Genomic DNA, 8,565 nt, shown 5'->3' on the forward strand with positions numbered 1-8,565 from the left:
TCCCAGTAATGGACATGTTGTAATCCAATCAAAGCTTCTGTCCCAGAATAGGCAGAGTGATCAAAGTGTCCCAGTACCAGTTTTCTTACCCTAACTGACTTACCAATAAAGTAACATACCATTCTATGCCCTTTTTATGCTCTTTGTGAATATAATAATTGCTTCTACTATAAATTCAAACTGAAGCACTTTTTGAGCTCTTAAAAATGACAAATTTTCAAAAAATATATGACAGTTCATGGAAATGACTTACCAATAAAATGAACATACCACTCGATGCCTTTATTTATGGCACTTGGAATTAACCAAGTGACATATAGCAATTGCAGAGTTGGTCAGTCTGTCTGTCGGACCTGGTTTTGCTACTTTAGGCACTTCCAGGTAAGCTAGGACAATGAAATTTGGCAGGCGTATGAAGGACCGGACCAGATTAAATTAGAAATAGTCTTTTTCCGGTATTGACCATCTGGGGGGAGTAGGGGGCCTGTTAATTCAGAAAAAATAGAAAAATAGAAGTATTTTTAACTTACGAACGGTTGATCAAATCTTAATGAAAGTTGATGTTTGGAAGGATATCGTGTCTCGGAGCTGTTATTTTAAATCCCGACCAGATCTGGTGACATTGGGGGGGGGGGGTTGGGAGGGGGAATCTAAAATCTTGGAAAACACTTAGAGTGGAGGGATTGGGATGAAAATTGGTGGGAAAAAAAGCACAAGTCCTAGATACATGATTGACATAACCAGAACGGATCCGCTCTCTTTTGGGGTTGTTGGGGGGGGGGGGGTTAATTCTGAAAAAATAGAAAAAATGCGGTATTTTTAACTTACAAACGGGTGATCAGATATCAATGAAATTTGACATTTAGAATGATGTTGTTTCTCAGAGCTCTCATTTTAAATCCCGACCAGATTTGGTGACATTGGGGGGAGTTTGGGGTGGGGTAACCTAAAATCATGGACAACGCTTAGATTGGAGGAATCGGGATGAAACTTGGCGAGAAAAATAAGCAGACAGTTTTAGATACGTGATTTACATAATTGGAACGGATCCGCTCTATTGGGGAGGGGGGGGGGTAATTCTGAAAAATTAAAAAATGATATATTTTTAGCTTACGAAGGAGTGATCGGGTCTTCATGAAACTTCATATTTAGAAGAACCTCGTAACTTACATGTCTTATTTTAAATCTCAACCTGATCCAGCGTCATAGGGGTGGGGAAGTTAGGGGGGGGGACCAGAAATCTTAGAAAATACTTAAAGCCGAGAGATCAGGATGAAACTGGATGGGAAGAATAAAATCCTGTCTAAGATACGTGACTGACATAACCGGACCGGATCTGCTCTCTTTGGTGGATTTTTTTTTGTTAATTTTGAAAATTGAGGTATTTATAACTTACGAAAGGGTGACCAGATCTTAATGAAATTTGATATTTAGAAGGATCTTAAGTTTTAAAGCTAAAATTTTAAATTCCGACCAGATTCTGTGACATTGGGGGGAGTTGGAGGGGGAAACCGGAATTCTTGGAAAACATGAAAATTGGGGCATTTTTATGTTACCTATAAGTGATCGAATAGGTGATTTCGAAGGAATTCATGTCTCAGAGCTCTTATTTCAAATCCCGAACAGATCTTTTTACATTGGGGGGAGTTCGAGGGGGAAATCTTGGAAAACACTTGGAGTGGAGGAATCGGGATGAAGCTTGGTGGTTAGAATAAGCAAATGTCCTTGATATGTGACTGACGTAACCATACCAGCTTTGCTCTCTTTGGGGGAGTTGGTGGGAGGGGTTCAGTGATTTGGCGAGTTTGGTGCTTCTGGACGTGCTAGGACGATGAAAATTGGTAGGCGTGTCAGGGAGCTGCACAATTTGACTTGATAAAGTCGTTTTGCCAGATTCGACTATCTGGGGGGCTAAAGGGAGAGGAAAAATTAGAAAAAATTAGGTATTTATAACTTATGAGTGGGTGATCAGATCTTATGAATTTGATATTTAGAAGTACATCGTGACCCAGAGCTCTTATTTTAAATCCTGACCGGCATTAAGCCTCTGATTTTCCTTTTAAATCGATCTATTGATTCTTAGAATTTTGCCGGAGCTCATACCATGAGCTCTTGGCTCTTAGCTCTTCTCAGCTCTTGTTATGAGCAAAAACTTATCAAATTGTACCTACAGTTTATGCAGATTTCCTGAAGATCCAGACTGAAAATATTGCATTCAGACAGATGGTATTTGTGTCAAGTATTCCATTTTTTTCACACTTCTTCATGATACAGTGTCTATTTAAAAGTTATATAATATTTTTTTTTATTATTATTTCAGAGTTCACTGGTCGCCAGTGAGCTAAAATCCCTTGTTTTGCGCTAAATGTTGCCTAAATACTGTAGCCCATTAGTGTTTAATTTTTGTCATCTTGTCAACTTTTGGATGGTGGAAAAAATCCATCAAGAAAGGGTTTTGGGATCCGTCTGTCCGTCCGTCCGTCTGGGCAATCGATTATAGCGAAATCAAGAGAACCGCCAGTTGGATTTGGATTAAAATTGAACTATAGGTGCCTAAGACCATAAGACACATTAAGTTTGAAGATGAAGACCCTAGCTCAAATAGGAAGAGGGGGAGGGGGCTTTAAGTGGTAAAAAAGTAATTTTCGTTTAACTCAGTTTAACTTGCGAATGAAGTAATGGATATCAATGAAAGATAAGCCAAAGATGCCAAATACCATAAGACACATGGTACTTGGAGATGAAGACCCTAGCTTAATTAGGGTGAGGGGTAGGGGGCTTTAAGTACTAAAAAAAGTTGAGTTTTTCATTTAATTCAGTGCCACTTGCGAATGGAAAGATGGATATGAATGAAAATTGAACCAAAGATGCCCAAAACCATGAGACGCATCAAGTTTTGAGATGATAACCCCAGCGCAAATAAAACGAGGGTGAGTGGTTTTTAAGTTCTGAAAAATTGAGGTTTTTGTTTAATTTAGTATAACTTGCAAATGGAGCAACGGATCCAAAAGAAAGCTAGACCAAAGTTGCCTAAGATTAGGGATTATACCGAATTCTGATATCACAAACCCTATTTCAAACAGGGCGAGGGCGGTGGTATCAAGTTTTAAGAAAGTTGACTTTGCCTTCAATTTAGTAGGGCCTATAACTTATGGATGGAGTGACGAATCTGAAATCAGATTCGTCTGAATACTTGAATTTGCAGGAATTAGTTTTTATGGAACAACTGGACACAGTTGAAGGTTGGCTCCAGTATGGCTCATTTTGGAAAAGGAGTATTTCTAGGCTTTGGGCAAGCCATTGGTAGAATTAAAAATCATGAAATTATGACACCCAGACAAAAAAATCTTACAGCTTCACTACAGCTTTTCAATTCTGAAAAAGGGATATTTTTTGCTTCTGATTTTCCAGATTAGGGGGAAACTGTATGTAAGATAATAAGCCTTATTCTAGAAATTGGGAATCTACTGACTGAATCTTTTCTAACTAAGACAGTCTAATTTTATTGACACATCCCAGGTAATCCCCTGTTTTCTAGTAGTGGCAGGTCTTTATTGAAAGCCGGCATGCAGGTATTTCTTTAGTACATGTATCTGTTTTTCAGAAACTAAACACAGCCCCGTGGTTAATACTTGAGCCAAGCGAATCAGGAGCTCTTCTTCACGTTTAACCCCACCTATTTGTATAAACGAACGTAAGAGGCCAATACCACAATAGCCCCTCTTTCAACTGAGAAATCTTTAACACTGAAAATTTTTAATGCAGAAGGAATAAAAAGTTGGCACATAACATTCAAATTTTTAGGCTTCTATTAGCTTTGAGAAGAACCAGGCTTTTGAACCTGTGATCTGCCAAGGAGCTACGCCTTGGACAGAGAATCACGCCCCCCTTCGAAAAAAGACGCTCCACTGGCACTGATGTAGGTGGTATGCAGTTGAACTTCCGAAAAACCAACTCTTGCAAATTCAAGTATTCCAGTTGTGACCATCTGAATTGACTACGCAGCATGCGGCTTGCTTGATTGAAAACCAGACATGTAGGAAGTAGATGCAACACATTTTCATTGCGCGTCTGAAATGTAACTTGAAAGCTTGAGGCAGTTTCCTTGCAAAGGCACCGAGGGTGATAAATGTCACCAAAATAGTAGTAGTAGTAGGCAGGTTCAATAGCAAAACTTGACAGCTACCGATGATTTGCCAGTTTGTTTGTCTGTTAAAAACTAGGGTAATGAAACGGTAAGAGAGGTGTTCGAATAGTTATAGCCTACCTCTATTATTCACGTCAGTACTTATAAAACTGGCTACAAGTTCAAGTTTTTTTGATTTTGGACAAAAATCGTAAACATCATACAAGTAATGTGGAGAAAAAGAATCGTACATGCAATGCTTGTCAAAAAAATTTACTACAGTAAGAGCAACTACATACCCTATAAGACTATCAAAATATATTATAACTTTATGTATCGGACCTGTAAAAAAATGACATGCTATATACCAAATAATCTTATGAAAAAAACAACCCAAAAATGACAAACCATATGACTCCATTAATCGAGAACAGTCCAAGCTGAAATTATTGTTTGAAGCCCACATCAGCCTGGAACTGTTTCAAACAGTTCTTTGTTGCTAGTTTGTTTTTTAGGACTCCTGTACATCTCAAAATCTGTGTGGTGTTAAAATTTTTTAAGCAACTGAAGAAGATCTTCTCTGTGATTCCAAGTTAAATTCGCAAGGAAACAGATCCTAAATCGAATTATCCAGCTTCTCTGATCAAGAAGATGATGACGATGAACGAATTAAAGGAAAACCCCCAAAAATTTCCCTAAAAGTCTATGGGAGAGGAAAATCCCCAAATCCCTAAAAAAAACTCTCGCCCCTAAAACACTTAAACAATCCCCATTTTAGGGGGGAAATCCCCATAGTGGAAACACTGACTGGCAGATCCTATAAATGATTGCTTCACAACAGAATATTTTAAAATACCATTAACTGTCAATGGCCGGGTCCAGGAAGACGGAAATGGAATTTTGCTCGAAACTTTACTTATTCCAATACCAATGGCTTAGCAACGGGACTTTAACTTGTAGTTGAAGATTGTATTATAGGCAAATCCAAGCAAATGTAATTACAAAAAGAAAACAGGTGATTCATCTGAAAAAAACAAAAGAAGAAGGGGTGTATACCCAATATAAAAGTTGAAAGCTTACTGTATCAATAACTTAATACCTAACAAAAAGTATTTTTACACAACAAACTCTCAGTAAAATCTGGATATGTATAGGCAAAGCTAAATAAATATATAGCTTAATAAAGATAAAATAAATAGTACCGAATTCCATGCACTCATTGGAAAAAGAGACCAAGTTTTTGCAAGTATTTGGTATAGAATATCATACATTGAACATTGTATGAGTTCCATGCCTCATAAAATAAAAATACCCTGACCTAATCCTGAATGAGCTTCGTTGTGATTTAATTTTTGAGTGTTGGTCTATTCTTAACGCTAGCTGATAATTTGTTCTTGAAATAATAAAAAGAAGAAAGGCATCATAGTTTTATATGGACCCTTAATGACGGTGAACCAAGCCAGAAAAGCCATATGGCTTTAATATTGCGAAGCTGCAGAAAAATGGTAAATTAGAATATGATGTTCTGCTATAACTAATGATAAGAAATACATTTACTAATATTTAAATTTTTTCCAGGGTGATGAGGGTGGCCCACTGATGATTCAATATACAAACGATAGATCGAAATGGCGGCTTTACGGAATTATTTTGTCTGAAAGAATACCGTCAGTATATACACGGACTACTTATTTTGTAGAATGGATTTGTGAAAACTTGTTGTGGGGATGAGTATTCATGACTTTTATACCATTAGATAATATATGTGTTCGTTATAACTTGAGGTAATTAATTAGTGTAAATTCTTTTTGTTTGAATTTATTTATATTTGGGTCAGATATTATGGTTCAATTATGATTTGGCCTTATTTCTGCTTATGTTTCGTTTAATATAGCTCTTTAACTTTCATTCAAAATCTTCTTTTGTTTATTTTACAATAGATAAGAAATGACAATCAATCGCTCTGGGCACTTTGAATTTTTCGTATTTGACATTATTTCGTGTTTTGGGAAGTTTAATCCTTAAGAAAGAAATTTGTATTATTATTTCTTTTTTCTTGTCAGATGAGCTAGTTTAAGGTATTTTTTATTCACCGTTTTGAACTATCTGCCAGGCTGAAGGATGCAACCAGGTATGCGCCCTATGTGTAATGAACCCATTTTTCAGTAGAAAATGGAAATTCTTTGGACATGGAGAAATTTATTAAAAATATTATCAAACTAAAAGTAAAAGCTGGACGAGTGAAAAGGGAAATTAAAGCGTAGCAAGTCATAGATTTAGTGTAGGAGCAGTACTATACCCTTGAAAAATTGGCGATTTCCCCCTTTCTCCATATGAGGAAATTCGATACAGAATGTGGATGAATTTGGATCAGGAAATGCTAATTTATTAATAAATTTGCTATACTTATAATCTAAGAATATTTAAATTAAGTTATTATCTATTGAAATATTATTTTCATATTATCATTACATCTAGTGAATTTTGTCATTTAAATTCTCCAATGCATTCTTTCATTTGACTAAGATTTTAATCTCTAATCGGTTTCTGGGTAACTCTAGGAAGGTTTCCTTCCATGGATCTTCTTTCTCGGAAATCAAAACATGTGGAAATTAGCCCCTGCATAATGCCGCAGAAAAATCTCCCCATAAAAATTTTGCAAAGAGAATCTAAGATGATTAAAAAAAAATTCGTGTAGTAATTTTTTAAAATCACTTGTGAAGCATTTCCCCTGGAATATTCATCACCCAGAAATTTCCCTCTCCAAAGAAAATTATTCCTATAGAAATCCACCCCAAGCACAATCACCTCTCCCCGAAAAATTTCTGTTTATTTTCCAGCAATAAATGCTATACGTAAAGAGTTGGCAAATTTAATCACTTACAGGCACCTCTCCACAAACAGTAAGGAATCTTCTTACCCCTAAGGACATAATTATTCAAACTTTCAACTCTGCAGAACAGAATAGCTATTTCAACATTTTAACATATAGGGTTGGGGGTTAATGGGCGTAGGAAGGGTCTCAGTCTCCCTCCAGTATTTTTAGTTACTTAAAAATCGTTTTAAAACTTACCGTTATTTCAATGCAATCCCCCATGAAAGAAAAATATTAACTTGCATCTGTGATCTGTCTCCTGGAAAAAACTAAATTCTGCGTTTTTGAAGATAGGAGCTAGAAGCTGCTTCATTAGTGTTTTCTGGTATGTTGAATATGATGTTGTGACTCTGATAAGGATTCCTGTAATTTTAGGTGTGCCCCACCCTCCTATTTCGAAAATTTGGCAAATTTTCTCAGGCCTGTAGCTTTTGATGAGATATACTAAATTTCATGAATCTTTTATATTTGGAATCAGGATAAACATAACAGAAATGGATATCAACAAATTTTCAATGCATTTTAATTTTTTTTTGTAAATGGAAGACATCTTTTAAAATCTCTATGCCATTTTTTTCCATGTACAATGAGCCAAGTTCGAGCGTCCATTAGCTAAAAAACGTTCAGAGATTCAATAAACAAATAAGTTTTTTTTAACTGAAAGTCAGTACCAACATTAACACTTAAAACGAACAGAAATTATTCCATATATCAAAGAGGGTGTCCCCTCCTCATCGTCTCACTCTTTGAGCTAAAGATTTAATTGTTTTAAATCGTAGAGATGTGACAAAGAGTTAAATTTTGATGTAAAGAACGAGGAGTTGAGGAGGGGACAGCCCCTTTCATACACAAAATAATAATGTTGGTTGTATGTTTTAGTGTCGTTCCTTACTTTCAGTTTAAAAACTTTTTTTATTAAATTCAAAAACGAAAAGCTTATAGCCTATTGCTTACGCATAGTATATGTTATTCAGAAGTAAATAGACATTTTTTGGGTAGGCGAATTTTTTCTGGGGGAATTTTTAGTGGTGGGATGTGGGAGATACACCCTCTTAAATACTTTGCTCTTTACGCTAAAATATGATATTCCATTCCAATGCTTTACGAACAACAATTGAAACACAAAGTTCGTTAAATTAGAAAAAGACACTTTTTGAAAATTCCAAATTACGTTAGCATGAAGAGCGATGTATTGTGGAAGTAGTATCCTCGTCATATACATAATAATTTCAGTTCGTTTAAGTTTTTATGTTGATCCTTATTTTCGGTTGAAAAAACGCTGCTTATTTTGCTTAATCACTAAAAGGCACAAACAATTCTAAGGGGAAAACATTGAAATGCTGCTGATTTTGAATAGCTAATAATAGCCAGTAGTTTATTTTTCTTTATCCAAATGATAAGCCCGTTTTTTTTTCAAATCTAGATTCTTATGGTAAGCATTTACGTCATTGAAGCTTGTTTTTATATTGTTCAATGATTGAAAAAAAAATTTGAGCAAAAGACTTTTTAATTACAATTTCTTATTGAACTTCGGCAAAACGAAGAGTTAATTAACTGGAGCAAA

General features: G+C 35.7%; 1 long non-coding RNA gene across 1 annotated transcript; it reads left to right on the top strand.

Annotated features, from left to right (window-relative positions):
* The first annotated feature begins 660 nt into the window (after window positions 1-660).
* On the top strand, window positions 661-5,904 carry LOC136028900 (uncharacterized). The gene is made up of 2 exons (XR_010617910.1): window positions 661-2,930; window positions 5,705-5,904. It is a non-coding gene; the product is annotated as an uncharacterized LOC136028900 (long non-coding RNA).
* Window positions 5,905-8,565: the final 2,661 nt, after the last annotated feature.

Source organism: Artemia franciscana, chromosome 7 (assembly GCF_032884065.1).
Source record: "Artemia franciscana chromosome 7, ASM3288406v1, whole genome shotgun sequence".
NCBI lineage: Eukaryota > Metazoa > Arthropoda > Branchiopoda > Anostraca > Artemiidae > Artemia > Artemia franciscana.